We start from the raw sequence: 16,082 nt of genomic DNA on the forward strand, positions 1-16,082 counted from the left end.
AGTTAATTGAATCGTACTGAAATCCATAATATTACTACATGCAGAAAGGATGTGTAAAGGGGAAATAGCGAGAGAAAGAAACATGAATCGAGCAGAATTTACCATTTCTGCTCATTTTAGACAATCACATCATGGCATAGGGGACAGTCGGGCTGGTAACGAAAATGGCCGTCACATCGTAACCTAGAAGTACATGACCGCGCACGCTCCTCAATGTCTCCATTTTCTTTAATATTCCTTGTTCGTCTGTCTATCTATAGCTCATTGTTTCAGGTTGTGTTTAAGATGCAGATGGTCTCCTCAAGCCGCCCACCCCAACCCCACCCCCACGTAATCATCTGCGAAAGTAATCTTTCACTCGCTGTGACATTAATCGCAATGTCATTGCTATTTCAACAGGTGGTAATAACTAAGTGCCTATCTAGAGGTGCCATCTCAATCAGATCGCTAGCTCATGGCTAACTTAATACGGTATGACGGACCACCCATGCCCGAAAAAGGAAAAAAAAATAGCACTTTAGTGCCTCAGCCTGTCTGTATTGTATTAGCAGCAACTTATGATGATATGGGCTTATCAGTCCAGGGGAGCCTCTTTTGTGCTGAACAAGGGATTGTATATTGCCTAGCTTCATTTTGCCGGGTACTCATTGCTTTCTACACCTGGGTCAAGATGAATATCGTGGTAAAGATATCTTGTCCAGGAGTGTTTACACCAGAGGGGATCAACCCCCAGAATCTTAACCTGTTTTATACAGTGTTTTACCTATCAGTCTTACTAATTTTCAATGCCCTCATTGCTCCCACTCAGTGATATGCTCTGAAATATCTGGTCTTTATACGAAGGTTGTTGTTATGGGTGCATGTCACGAGACCGACCCCCACGAGTCATACAACCCACGAGTTAACAGCCAACGAGTCATACATCCCATGAGTTTGAAACTATTACACATTCATCCCCGTGTTGTAATGTCGAACTCGTGGGCTTTTTTACTTGATGTCGAAATCATGGGCCTTCTTTGTCTACGTTTTTAATGCTGTAGTTGCTGGTATAAATTTTTTATTGATTATTTTTCCAAGAGGAGCCCACACTCTACAAGCATTGTCTCTTTAGTGGGTCCCTCGCTTTTTCACACAATGTACAATGTTTTACTTTGATTTCTTCAGCACCCGTTACAATGTATCGTTACTGCAAGGTTTCCTTTATTGTTGCGTACTCTGTACAAATACGCACGCATAATTTCTGTCACTAGAGAATGTGAGATATGCATCATGTTACTGTTAAAAAAAAAACTGGGTATAAATTTGAACTGAACTCGAAAGTGTCGAACTCACGGGCTGTATGTCTCGTGGGCTGTATGCCTCATGGACCTTTTTTTTTTCAATGTCTAACTCGTGGGCTGTATGATTCGTGGGTGTCGGTCTAGTGGGATAACCCCGTTGTTATTCGTCGGCTATTCGATGATCACTTAGATTCATAACGACAAAGAAAGAAGACTTGAAAGAACATGCGAAAATTATTCAGCATCACTGTCACACTGGATAATGTCTATGGAATGCGAATGAAGTGAAATTACGACACGTTAATTCTAATGCACGGTGGGGTGCACTAGCTGAATAACTACGGAAGGATCAGAGAGTATTTTGCAACAATAATTTCGTCTCTTTGCTCATAATTGGGGAAAGAGGGAGAGGGGGGAAAAACATGGGTAAGCGTACCTGCATATTGGTATCAACTCAGGACGCCTTTATCGAATAAAGACGAAACTGCAAAATTGCAGCCTTTATTGAAAACTCCCTCGGAGTCAACTATATCCCAAGATAAGTTGGCACAGAGGCGATGAGGTTACCCTATGGATTCTCCAGGAACGCTTGAAAATCTAATAGGAGCAGTCCAGTCGTTTATATTAAAAGATCGTTTGAAAAGTCCGTACTGCACACGACAAAGGCGTGTATACATACAAACACCAAAGCACACACTCGCAAACACACAAACACCACCCCCCCCCCCCGAAAAAAAGCACCACACATACATTAGCAAGACACAGCTATTGATAAGGTAGGCCCATTTAAAATGATTTTCTGGTAAGATAAGGTGACATGATATAATGAACTGATTTTCATACTCTTCTGTGTAATTGATTAAGCAAGGCTATCTCTGTGCTGATCGTTGAATGTTGGTCGATTCAGCTATAAAGTCATCTTGTTCTCGTTCATGCAATGCGTTTATACAGCATTGAAAATAATTTCCCTCCCACCCCCACCCCCCCAAAAAATGACAAGAACAAGTTCAATTTATAGAAGCATTCAGAGTCATCCCACGAGCTCGACGCCCCCAACTCATGCAGTTTCCGAGCGCGACATATAAAGAACAATCCATCAGTCATACAGCCCACGAGTCAAGCAGCCCTATAATCTCCAAACTGGGCAAAACAAAAAACAAACAAAAAAGAGCCCACATGAGGCCCACACGTTCGACACTAGTTTGGATAACTAGAGTCTAACACTAGGCAAAATGGGCCTAGAGATCTACACTGCGTATTACATCAAGCCCCGAGATGTAATGTCGGTCTCGTGGGCCTTGTTTGACTAGCGTCGAGCTAATGGATCTACTTTGCCTAGTGTCGAGCAGGTGGTTCGTTTAGCTCGTGGGCGTGTTTCACTTGATATCGAGCTCATGGGCTTTGTAATGTTTACTATAGTACCTAGCTCGTGGGCTGTATGACTCGTGGGTGCCGAGCTCCTGACGTGCACCCAAGCATTATAATAGGTACGATAGGTAAATGGCTGGCCGTGACATTAGCAGGTGAAGCTACAGTTGCACAAGCTAGGATCCTGTCCACGCCCCCCCCCCTCCAAAAAAAAAGGCCCAAGGTAAATGACAGCGAATATAACAAGTTATAAGTTGTAGAGGGAAATAAACTGAAGAAACTCAAACCTGAGCCTTCACTCCTCTGAATAATATTTCTCTTTCATTTATCCTATGCCTTGTCCGCCTTGGACTACTTAACATAACAATGTCGGAATTTCGGAGCTTGGGTATTTGTTCCATGTTCATCATGTCACTGCCGGCAACCAGGGACAGCCTGGTGGTAGTGTCGCTGCCCGGAAAGCAGTAGATGGCAGGTTCGAGTCCCACTGGATCCTTTTTTTTCCGACAGCTGTTGCGATCTTAACAAATTTTCATTTGTAGAGGGAGACAAACTGAAGAAACTCAAACCTGAAGTTATATCCTTATTTGAAGATGGAGCTTCTCCAGCATTATACGAATCAGACTGCTATCATCATCACAGTCAAATAATAATAATAATAATATTCTGCCCACACATTTTGTGTCCATTTTTTTTTTTTTTTTTTGGCTTGCAAATTTCAGGTCACAGGTGGACTTTCGTTCAGAAATGGCATCAGAAGCGCATTCGTTTGTATCATTCTCTGTGAAAAAAAACACAAAAAACTTGCGGATGGGGGAAGAAATAAAAATTGTATACAGTATGCAATGTACTATGATGACCGTGAAAAAATATTGGTGAACACTCCTGTAGTTTGTGGGAATAACCGCGAAATATAATGCGAAGATGAGTCATTAGGGAATTGCACCTGCTACCTGTAGAATCAGTGAAGGTCTTGGATGCAATATAAATGTCAAACGTGTCAACTATTGCGTTTACATAATGTACACACGTACCAAAGCTACCGTACACTTTCACTTTCATTATAGGCACATTCTTTCCCCGGATTACGGATCAGAGTACTTTTGCAACTACTTAGCCAATCTGCCCACATGTTTAAGTTCATTTCTTTTTATTGCATATTACTTCGATTGCAAATACCAGGTTACAGGTGGGATTTCGTTGAAAAATGAATGACAGAATTGTATCTGTTTATGCGAGTCTGTGTGAAAAGTGCGCGAATTGGAAAGATGAATAATGCAGCTATTAGAAGATGATCGTAATGAATGTTGGTCACCATTTACAGAGACAAGATGTCCCAACGGGTTGTGGGAATAATCGCGAAAGATAATGCGAGGATGAATCTTTACGTGTGTGCACCTGCTAACTGTCGTAGTAGCGAAGATTTGAAATGAATTAATGCCATACGTGTCAAAGAAAACTTGATACATATTAATGCTGCTGTGCTTTTTCACTGTCGTTATAGACATCGTCTTCCAATCCATATAACCTCATCATTATTCTTTTTTCTTATCTTCGATATAGCTCATGGCCATTTTGGTTTTGCATATCGTCTACTTTCAATTCAGTCCAGTTTTTCTTTCTCTTTCCCTGCTCTCTTTTTCAATTGTTTGTTTTGTTTGTTTGGTAATTGTTGTTGTTTCTTTGTTTTTGTTATTTTTTGGTGTGTGTGTGGGGGGGGTGGGGTAATACATAATGAATAGTGAGGATGATGCGCCATTTGATATCAATGAGAAATGATGTTAACGATGATAATCATGACCTCAAATGATTGTATCAATGAGATAGTATATGGTATCCACCTTTTTCTACAATTATCTAAACCGATAAATAAGAGAATGTTTGTTTCATTATACAAGGAATGGATGCTACGTGTGACTGTGAACATTTTTTTTTAACGTTTAAATTTATTTATCAGCTGACGTTTTATTTCCACTTGATGATTTTCATGTGTTTCTGCATAAAATTGCTATTTTGACCTATCACCAGTTGCATCCTGTACTCGCTCAGATAAAAAACCCCAAAGAAAACACGAACACACACACACACACACGCACACACACATACACAAACGCACACACACCCAAGCATACCTACACATTTTTCTTATGAGATTCTTTATTACAATAATTTCGTTCTATATCAGGCTCATATTCGCAATGAAATTAATATGAACAAAAATAAGCAGCTGTATTCTTCTCACTTGTGCTGCTGAATCACACACACACACACACACACACACACACACACACACACGCATGCACACACCCACAAAATACACACACACACACATAAATATATTTATGCAGTGTGATATGTTATAATAATGTTTTCATTCTGCATGAAACATCCGACCTTCCAGCAAAGGTTCATGCATCCTTTTTATGGCAGTGGCCCCCTCATACTGGTGATCAAGCAGCAATTCCTTGCAGTATCGGAAAAAGAGAGTAAAAAAAAGATAGATATTTGAGAACAGCAGAAAAGTTCAAATAGTACTCGATACGGCAAAGCTAATCAAAATTTGATTTAATATCTTGAACGTGATACGGAACGGATACTGCAAATATCATTAGCCCTCGTGTTTGCATGTGACTGTGAAGACTTTGTTCGATCTACACACCGTGTAAGGAATACGTGGTCTTGCAAACTATGTCGGTGGCACGCAGTGCTGGTTAGAAAAAAAAATGATAAAGTGAAAAAAAGGAAGGGAGGGAACAAGGGAAATATGGAAAGATAGAGGAATTCGGATGAAAAGAGGGGGGAAAGGTAGACTCGGAAAAGTTGCCCTTTAAGAGGAAAAATCAATGCATTGAATCGTGACGACACAGGCGCAGTGATCCTGCTTAATACGACACATTCTAGCCCTCGGATCATATGTCACTTCCTACGGGCTCTGAATGGATCCGATAAACGCCGGGATAAATTTTACATTCTCACTTTGTATTCCACCTTTCATTATTCAAGTCATTGGGGAAATGGGTGCAAAGGGATACATTGTACAAAAAAGAGAGAAAAATAGGTAGACAGTGGAACTAGGAGAGAGATAGAGTCAGAGAAGGGAAAGAGGAATAAAGAGAGAACGAGCGAGAGAGAAAAAAGGAGGAAGGGAGAGATCAGCAAAGAGAGATATAGAGAAGCGAGATACGGATAATCGAGCAGGGATATCGCAAAAGCTCCAATGAAGTGGATAAAGAAGTGCGTTAAACTTGCGCGGTGTGATGTATTCAGTACGCGTTGCGAAAATAGGGGAAACTGAGCCGAAGCGAAACGAGATTTCGCGCGTTCTTTTGCTGAATATGTTTTTGGTGGCATCGGGCGCCTCCGGGGCGCAAGCTAGCTATATATTCGTGGTGTCAATGCTGCCTAGATGGCGTCTCGTTGTAACGGGGAAAGGTGATCAGAAGGGGCTAGTACAGACAACACGTAGGAAACAACTTTCTGAGATGGATCTTGAAGGACACAGAGAAACCAGAGAATGGAGACTGCAACATAAGACGACGGAGAATTTCTATCAAATCTTGTAACAAAAGCAGTGCATGTGCTAGTGCACAAAGGGCCGGGGGGGTGGGGGTGGATGGAGGGAGAGAGAGAAGTTGAGGGGGGAGGTGGTTGGAGAGAGAAGACGCAAATCTACATTTTTAATCCTCCAATCAAGAATGCAAATTGTTCTTTTCGAGCAACTGAACAGATTCAAGACATACAATATTATTGTCTAGTATTTATATAGTCTGGTGTTAATGTTCCCTGCACAAAGTATGCAATACATGATTATAATCTAGGTATATATATATATATATATATATATATATATATATATATATATATAATACATGGATAGATTGATAGACAGAAAGAGAGATAGATAGATAGATAGATAGATAGATAGATAGATAGATACAAACACGTAGATAGATAGACAGATTGATTGATTCAAGTTCAAGTTCAAGTTGATTTTATTGCATTTCCAACAAATAAATAGATATGATACAGTGATCCACTTAAACAATGGCATGTATGTTCACGCTTTTTCTGTGTTCTAAAGAGAGCAAAGAACATAAGATGATTTTACAATGCAAACAAAACAAAACAAAAGAAGAGATTAGTTCGTTGTGTCTTAGTATTTTGTATTGTTTGATGTGCATGGTATTCACATGAATAACATGATGGCTTGGGGGGCGAGATGCGCGAAATGTTATCATTTGCCCTCATTATGGAGGCTGCCATTGCTCCACTAATCTGTTGACCGGCTGTAATGAAACAATGCAATCATACATCGTATGTATGATATCATAATATCTCAAGAACAAGGCCAAAGCAATCATGCCTTACAGCAGTTGACACTTTGCTTAGCATCCATTCAGAGCAGGAATATCACACTAACGTAGCACTAGGCTAACACAGAAAACATTCACGAGAATTCCGTTTTTCTTTGCGGGTAATGCGGATCTCTTTTTTTTTAAACTCAGTTTTCGACTAGTTGATACCCATTCAAGCATAAATATCCAAATGCGTGTAACTCCAGAGCTATAAAACTTCTCCTCAGAAAGTATTTGGGGATAATTTGATGTGCGTGTCATGCCACTATATAGAAGCGCTGATGTGCATTTCTTTCCATCCCACTGAACGTATTTCCAAGCTATTTTTTGCTTGGCAATGAATCACACCGTATAAGATTGATACTTAATCTGCGTACATATCGGATCACGCTAGGAATATAGATGCGGCCCGTGGAAACACGATAAGTCTGTTTCCAACACCGCAGACAGCCAGTGTTTGCGATTCTATCGAGAGAAAAAAAAAAAGAGCAAGAAGGAAGTAAAACGAATCAAACGAACAAGAAAGGGAAAAATAGTCGATTGAGACGCATCGTTGCCATGCAGCGACATCTTTCAGAGCTGCTAAAAATTCGTGTATCGTTGTGGAGGTTATTAACCAAGAGTTGCTGCAGTAATCGTATTTTGGGAAGGATAAAAATGGGGGTGGCAAATTAAAACGACAGAACTTGTATTCTGTCGTATTTTTAAACACTTTTACGAACACTGTGATAAAGGATCTTATAGCTAATGCTCCTTGAACAAAACAGAAAAGTGATGCTTTGTTACTGAGAATTCTTAATTAGTCGTTGTTTGTAGACATAATTGTATTTTTCTTTTCAAAAGCTTCGTGGAGAGAAAAAGAGGGGTTAGCTGTCATATGTATAATAGAAGACTGTTTAAAAAGCACTTTTCATTTTTAATGTAAACACAGAAACTTTGTAAACTGTCAAAGGACTTTTAGGCAAGAAATCATGTTGCAATACAGCACACCTCCATATTCGGCAAGCACGTAGATATCAGATTCATCTTATACTAGTACTCTCTCTCTCTGTAGGCGTTGTCTTGAAACAATGCCCTCAATATCTTTTTTTGTATCTTTGTATTGTCCTGTCACTGTTTGTGTCACAGCACATAATTATCCTATCCTGAATTTCTTTTCGTGAGATGTGGGCTGTATATCAAAAGGTTTATATAAATTTACTCTCGATCATTTTCTTCGTTTTCATCTACATGACATTCCGTGACCACCATCTACTTTCACTCGTATCTAGTCCTTAACCATCCACTAATTTCCACCAACATCTGTGTTGACCACATACTGAATATTCAAGTATATTTGTTAATCTATCACCCACTAAGTTTGATTTAAGTCACTTTTTTAACATCCAATTAAAGGAAACCAAAACCCAAAGAGAAATGTGGATTGAGTGAAAGCAGCGAAATTAAAAGAACACATCGGTGAAAGTTTGAGGAAAATCGGACAATCGATGCAAAAGTTATGAATTTTTACAGTTTTGGTGTTGGAACCACTAAATAAGGACACTACTTGAGTTTATGACATTATGTGTGGACAACAATATAAAGAAAATATAAAGAAAATTCACCATACCTTCACTTTCTAGTGTAATGAAAGAGCACTTGACTAAACCCTTTCAGAAAGCAGAGGGAATAATTACTACCCTTAATATGTCACGGTTGTGTCACATAATCATCCATTGTCATATCCTGAGTTTGTTTTCTTGAGTTGTGGGCTGTATATCAAAAGGTTTATATAAAGTTACTCTCGATAATTTTCTTCTTTTTCCTTTCTAGAGGGACCCGCACATTACAAGCACTGCTTCTTGTTGGGTCCTTCTATTTTCGCTGAAAATGTCTTAAATTTACTTTTCATGGTTGTGTCAAGAAAATTTGTCGTACAAGAATGATATTTACCAATCGATTCATTGTATCATAAAATCATTTGCCTACCTTGTTGATTAGTGTTCTCTTGAAAAAACGATGTAATGGATTGTGAATTGAATTCAATTTAATTGAATTGGATTGAATGGAATTGAATTCAATACAATTGCATCCCATCAACCCACTGGCTCCGAGATACTGGGATTACTCCGAAAGCTGATACACGGCCTATATACCTGGTTCTGATAAGCTATTGGTAAATCGCAAAATCATAATACGTTACAGTCTGTGAGCATTGATGTGAATTGGTGTATTTCTACATTCTCGACGTACACCTACAAGTATTATTATATAGTTCTATCGGGGAAACAAAGTAAACAGCGAAATAAAACAATCAAGTTGTTGTTCATGTTTATCTTCACCGCTTTTCATTTGTTCTTAAATGTGTGCGTGTGTTCGTGCGTCTGTATGTGTGTGCGTGTGTGTGTGAGAGAGAGAGTGTGTGTGTGTGGTTGAAGATATAATGAGAGCATGTTTGAGTGATCAAGAAGGGAATGAATACTTCATGAACGAAATATAGTCTCGAGAAACCTTCCCGGCGGATCGTGTCGTACTAGTGATGGCAGTGCAGGGAATTCATAAATATAGATGATTCTTTCTCCTTGTGGAGAACAAGACGCGGAGTTTCTCACAGACAAAGTGCTATTCATACTGGAAGAAGTTTGAGAATGAGATACGAAATGTCATTTCATATTCCACACCACTATCCCTTTAGCGTTTAAAGGGACTGTTTGTTAGATAAACATAACTACATTTTCTTGCAAAATCTTTTATTTTGTCCTTTTTGGAATGATAATGATGATAAAACACTGTCATTCAAATTGGGGAAATAGAGTAGTTCTCAGTCTGAAAGAGCGTGGTATCGCCGTTATGTCTCTCTTTTTCTGTGGAATTCATTGGCATAGGTTGAAACCTATTTAGCATGCGCATTTGTATTAGTGTTTAAGTCGCAAACAAAAGTGGGAAAACGCGCAAGGTGTCACATTAAACACGTACACACATACACACACACACACACACACACACACACACAATCAATCAATCAATCTTCTCACCCCCTTATTCAACAGCACAGTCAGCCAAGGTGGCTGCAGTGTTTTATGTATACTGATTAAAGTTGTTTTTCTGTTAATTTCGTGTGTTATTGCTTTTATAAAACAAAATAAAGAATCAGTATTTCTTTACTTGGTGAATACTTAATTCTGGCAGGCGAGCGTATATTTTTGTTGTTGCTAATTTCCTCTTTGTTCACCTTGCAAACTTCTACTTTTGAACAATTAGAACCATTGGAACCAGTGAAACGGAGGTAACGAACTCTTCGTTAAAATAAGAGATCGAGGCTGAACACCTGTAAGTTAACATTTGATTTTCATGAGAACGGATAAAACTCTAATGACTATAAATATTAATGATTCAATAATTACAGCTCCGTATTCAGTTGGTTTGATTAATTGTTAGTTTTCCACGGTATGTGGGTTTTTCAAGTATGTAAAAGTTTGCTATATACTAGTAAAGACATATCATTTTTTTTTCACTCACAAAGAACCAAGAGTTTATTTTCATGTGCACTAAATTTTCTTGATTGATATGTAAAAAAAAAATCGAAACATAACATCCCAGGATACTTAAAGATCTGTTTGAATATCGATGTCAGTTCCCCATGTCATCTGTAATTCTGGTATCGAACGAATCCAAGTTAGAAGTTCATATTCTCCTCTCACACTATAGGTGAAAGATTTCATGATTTCGTCTACCCGGAACTTTATCCTTATAGGATTTATGACTCATTTTTGGTAGAAATGGTAATGAGCAAGAAGGCGGTGCATAACAGGAGAACTGGAGTAGAAAGCAGACATGGAAAGAAGAAGAAGATGGCGGAAAGGAGGAGAAGAGAGAGAAGAATAGTGGGACGAAATAGAGAGGAAGGAGGGGAAGAAAGAAATGAAGGAACGAGAGAGAGATGGGGAGGGGAGGGGAGGACCGAAGAGTAGTTTTGAACCCATCACCTATAACTTTTCACATCCACCCTGAAGATAGTTCATGGCAATGACGTAACAATCGTGGGATACACGCCTGCGTGCCCACATCTCTTCCCTCCCTCCCTCTCTCTCTCTCTCTCTCTCTCTCTCTCTCTCTCTCTTTGATAAATGATTCACGATTTTCCAGGAAGACATGACAAAGACAGAACAGAGATTAGACCATTGGGATATTTGTTCCCCCAAGTAGCTCACGTCGACCCTGTTCTACCAGTAGATTCTGCCATTAAAATCATTCAAGCATTAGAAGGATTCAGTCATACTCCACTGATTCAATAGACACTTTCTGTGTAGGGTAAAAGATTTTGGCAAAAAGTAAAGAAATCTGATCTACAGATGTACTGAAAGTAAAAGTCACAATGATTACTTGCTTACATTTTTTTTCGCTTCCACCAGTATGTTTCTTTTTTATTACTAAATATCAAAGATTAAATTCGTATGCTTCACTGATTTTTTCATCAAACTGAAAGCAAGTTAAGGAAACCATTCCGTTATTGTCATTGCTGCCATCAATGATTATGATTAGTTAGAAAGATATATATATGATAATAATTACAATTACGTTGATATTAATAGCAATATAGATATTGATGACAGTTACTTATGTATGATTTCTTTCCAACTATGAAGCTGTGCTTTGATATCATTTTCGTTTAATACCCCATCACTGAAATAAAGCCTATGTACTTGGTGTCCCCTCACCCCATTCCCTATGGGCAGCTGTGCATTCAGGCCAGGATGCCTAAGCTGCTATAAATGTACAAATTCTTTCCAGGTACTAATATCATGTGATATAATGTAGAGAAAAATCATATCAACTAATGTGGTTGATTATATCTGAATTTATATTACATAATTATGACATTACATCATCTTATATTAAATCATATTTTATTTCCAACCAACGAAAAGTAATACATAATACATAGTAAACATGTAACAGTAAAAAGTATAAGTCATGGAGTGTTTTTTTTAAATATATGTATGCACGATAAACATGATAAATAATGAGAGAATAATTGTATACTTTGAAATGATGTCATATATGAATATAACGATGGAAAAGAATACTCGAAAAACAAAATGCCGATAACATATACATCCAAAACTTATCAATTAAGAGTTTGAGCATCTAATAGTAGATCTAATGCAGGTGATATTGAAGCGTATTGTGGACAGTACTTGTTCTAAAGTACAGACAAATATGCAAAGATAAAATGATAAACGATGTCAATAGTACGGCACAGACGATACAGTATTCATTTACCCGCGTAAACCAGGAAAATTATGATGACCCAAAAAAAATGCAAACATGAACAAAAGACGCAATATTGCAGAAAGAACAAAGAACACACTAGCATTACAACACAACGAACAACCAGGAGAAAGGAGAATTAGCAGAAAAGAAAGGAATAGTAGTAGAGGTCTGTGAACACGGCACTCCATCACCGGGACAGGTGATGATACGAAGATTATTTTAACGATTGAATTACTGCGTATGGATTAATTGCGAATGAAGATTACTTACAAAGATTCATTAGTACTAAGATTATTTGAACAATTTAATCATCATGTTGTATGTAGATAACAAAATAAATATTTTCTTAGTTTTTATTTGAATGTCATAATCCTAAAAGTTTCTGTTAAACTGTTAAGCTTTTAAAAATCTAATCAGGATCCTGTGTAACCCAAAGTATTTTGGTTATGTACAGTTCTCATTAAGGGGAGATGGAATTCATTGTATTGTCTTGTGGGATAGTTATGTACGATGAAATAAATCGTGACAATTTTGGGGTAGATTATTGCATTGTTAGTCAACAAAACATAAACTGGCCAATTTGAAATGGGTACAAACCTTTCTTTTAAAATGTATACATTGTATTTCCTCATGTATTATCTTATCTGACATCATAAAGTATTAAAGTATACCATAACTATCTATCCTGTTATATCTTATGTTATATCATATACATATGATATATGATATTACACTATATCATATATTATGTTATATTATATTATATCATATTATATATCATATTACATTATATCATATTATATTATATTATATCATACTATATTATATTATATTATATTATATTATATTATATTATATTATATTATATTATATTATATCATATTATGTTATATTATATTAGATTAGATTATATTATATTATATTATATTGTATTATATTATATTACATTACATTATACTGTATGTAGCAAAGTATTAAGTACAATGATAACAAAATTAAACATATGAGGAAGAGTCAGCACCCACGGCTCGGATCATTTTTTCTTTATCAAAAGCGAAGTGGCATTCCACGTGACTACGACGACGATCCCTCGTGCATTTCCACAAGACCAAGTAAGTCATTTTAATCACTTCTTCTTTTTATTTCAACTGCGTCTGTCAGAGGAAACATCTTCAAGCTTCATTTTTTTAAATCTCTTTTCACACACATGAAAAAATGTAACATACCCATAGGAATGATGTGAAAATTAAAGTGAAGTTTCATCAACTGTACAACAAACGGACCCAAAGAATTAGATATTGATATCATGGTTATCAGAGAAAGTTGTGCGAAGTGCGAAAACATTGAATGTCTGGGCCTTTTATTTGCCGATTCACGTACCACTTAATTGATGAGATATTCCCTCCCCGGAGAGTCACTGATATAATTCATCTTCTTGATCTATTTTCCTCCGCGCAAAGTATCTTTGGTGTGTTCTTCCTAGCACAACCGACTGTGCGAGACTCTGTCTCAAGCCTTATGCATCTTGGTAAAGCAACGGACCTAAAAAAAAAAAAAAAAAAAGAAAAGAAGAAGTAATAATACTACTAATAATAATCTCTCACTGCTTAGTCTCTCCGTTTCGTGTCACCATCAACACCCAAATTGGATTGTGTCACTACCCTTTAATTCTGGTCAGCGATGAAAACCCGGGAATAGGTTCAGGGATTGCTTTGATGAATCAACGCGCGTATATCCCATGTTGTCTTGCCAGCAAATCTCAACCCTAGCTGTTCTGGACTGTGCCGGAGTACTTTGTTCATCCTCCCTGGACTCCACTTCGTCCACTTCGTCCTCTCTTTCCATCTTTCCCGGCTCTCGTGTTTGTATACTCACGGCTTGACTCCCGATTTCTGCAAAAGAAGCGCTCGGACTATCTTTTTATCTCTCTGCGTCGTGCAAAGAAAATGTTTTCTTGACTCGCCCGATTGGAGCGAGGGAGAGAGTGCCAAGTTAAAAAGTTCATCAATCAGGGAGATTGATTTACTCTTCCCGGCGGAAAAAGCGCGGGACGCCCCGGCGCGCACGTAACACCGCGGGACCGTGATTTATCGGGACTACAGAGTGAAAATGAGACGAGGATCCGTGTCGTGTCAGGCTCACACAATTAAAGTGGTTTTGATCTTTCTCACGCTGCCTCTCCTTTCCTCACCCCTCGATCCATGACTCTTCTGATAAAGCGAATGTCAACTCCCTCGGAACGTAACTAACCCAGACTTTCGGCTTTTTGACCGAAGAAAAGGGGGAAAAAATCACTCTCGACAATGACTTCATTTCGACGGGTTTCCTTCTTGTTTTTTGTTTTTCTGGGTTGGATTTTTTCGAGGGGGGGGGGGGTGTAGTGAGGAAATGATTTGATCTGTCTGGCGCTTTCCAATAAATACATCAATTTGAGCACTTTCTTTTCTTGTTGTCTTTTTTTATCTCAAAGGGGGAAGCCGTCACCTTCATGCCCCCTCGACTGGTGCAGAGATATTGTTATTATTATTTTTTTTTTTGTTATCGATTTTTTTTTATTCCGATACCGTGGCACCAGCAGAAGAATTTGGCATTAAAACAATTTTATTGTCGCGTCTTTCTCTGTGATTTCAGAAGATGCTTCAGGCATTTTCGAATATCTGATATTCCTATGTTCAGTGACACTTCAATGGAAAGTTTATAATGTTGATCGACTTTGACAGACATGAGGGGGGGGGGGCGACTGTAATGCCAATCCGATCGCCCCCCCCCCCCCCCCCCCCCCCCCCACACGTCAAATACCTTATAAACACAGGAGGAAAGTGACTTAATCTTTGACAAAATCAAGACGCAATCTCTTCTGAAACATATTCAAAGTGATTCTCTTATGCTGCGTTCACACCAAGCACGGTACCGGCAACGGGCCGGGTTTTTGCTGTGGTGCGCCAAAAGGAGCCATGTCTGGTTCTGTTATAAAAGAATCAGTGCTTCGGTACAAATCACCCAAAATGTTATTCTTATGTCAAAGTTACTAGCAACAGAATCACCGTTAGAAGATTAAGTTTATGACAAAATCATTAGCGATGAAGTGACCCGTGCCGGAATTGGCTTTATGCTACTGTCACACACGGCCGGAATTCGAACCGGGTCCATAAGGAATTAAAACCGTATCAACCCGGTTCGAGCCGTAGAGACCCGCATTGACCCGCATCATAACCCGTGTCAATTCTTGATAGATTCCGGGGGCTAGATACAGCGGTGAAAAAAAAAAATTGGTCATGTTCGAAATTTTCTCACGAATTTACCAGGTTCGAACCGCATTGACTAGCATCAACCCGCTGCAACCCGCAGCGTAAAGGCCGTGTCACACCTTTCCGGGCAAGCCTTGCTTACGACTTGCGAAGAACAATTTTTACTACCCGGAGGTCTCTGCAGATGACCCGCACATGACAGAACCTAGCACGTATCTCATCCGTAGTCGCCCAGAGGTACGCACGTAAATCTTTTTACCAGCAACTATGTTTAGGCCCTGTCACACCTTTCCGGGCAAGTTACGCGGGCTTGTTGAGTGCAGGGATTTTCCAGCATACCGGGCATTCCTGAGGGCGGACAAGGATTTGAGCGAGTCAGTGCATGTGTCTTACTTGCTGGACGCGTTCTACCTAAATTCTACTTGCGAGTATACTGTGTGACCTTTGTACCAGTCGCGTGGGGGCTGACAACTCAGTGAAGGAATTCCTCTGAAGGAATGGCTGAAATCCCACAGAATGTCATTATCTTGGCTGCATACGATACTGTGAAGTACCTGCGTGGGAGTTGCCTGCGAGGT

This window comes from Diadema antillarum, unplaced genomic scaffold (genome assembly GCF_040938485.1).
Source record: "Diadema antillarum isolate AM-2024a unplaced genomic scaffold, OU_Dant_1.0 seq00001165_RagTag, whole genome shotgun sequence".
In the NCBI taxonomy this organism is placed as follows: Eukaryota; Metazoa; Echinodermata; class Echinoidea; order Diadematoida; family Diadematidae; genus Diadema; species Diadema antillarum.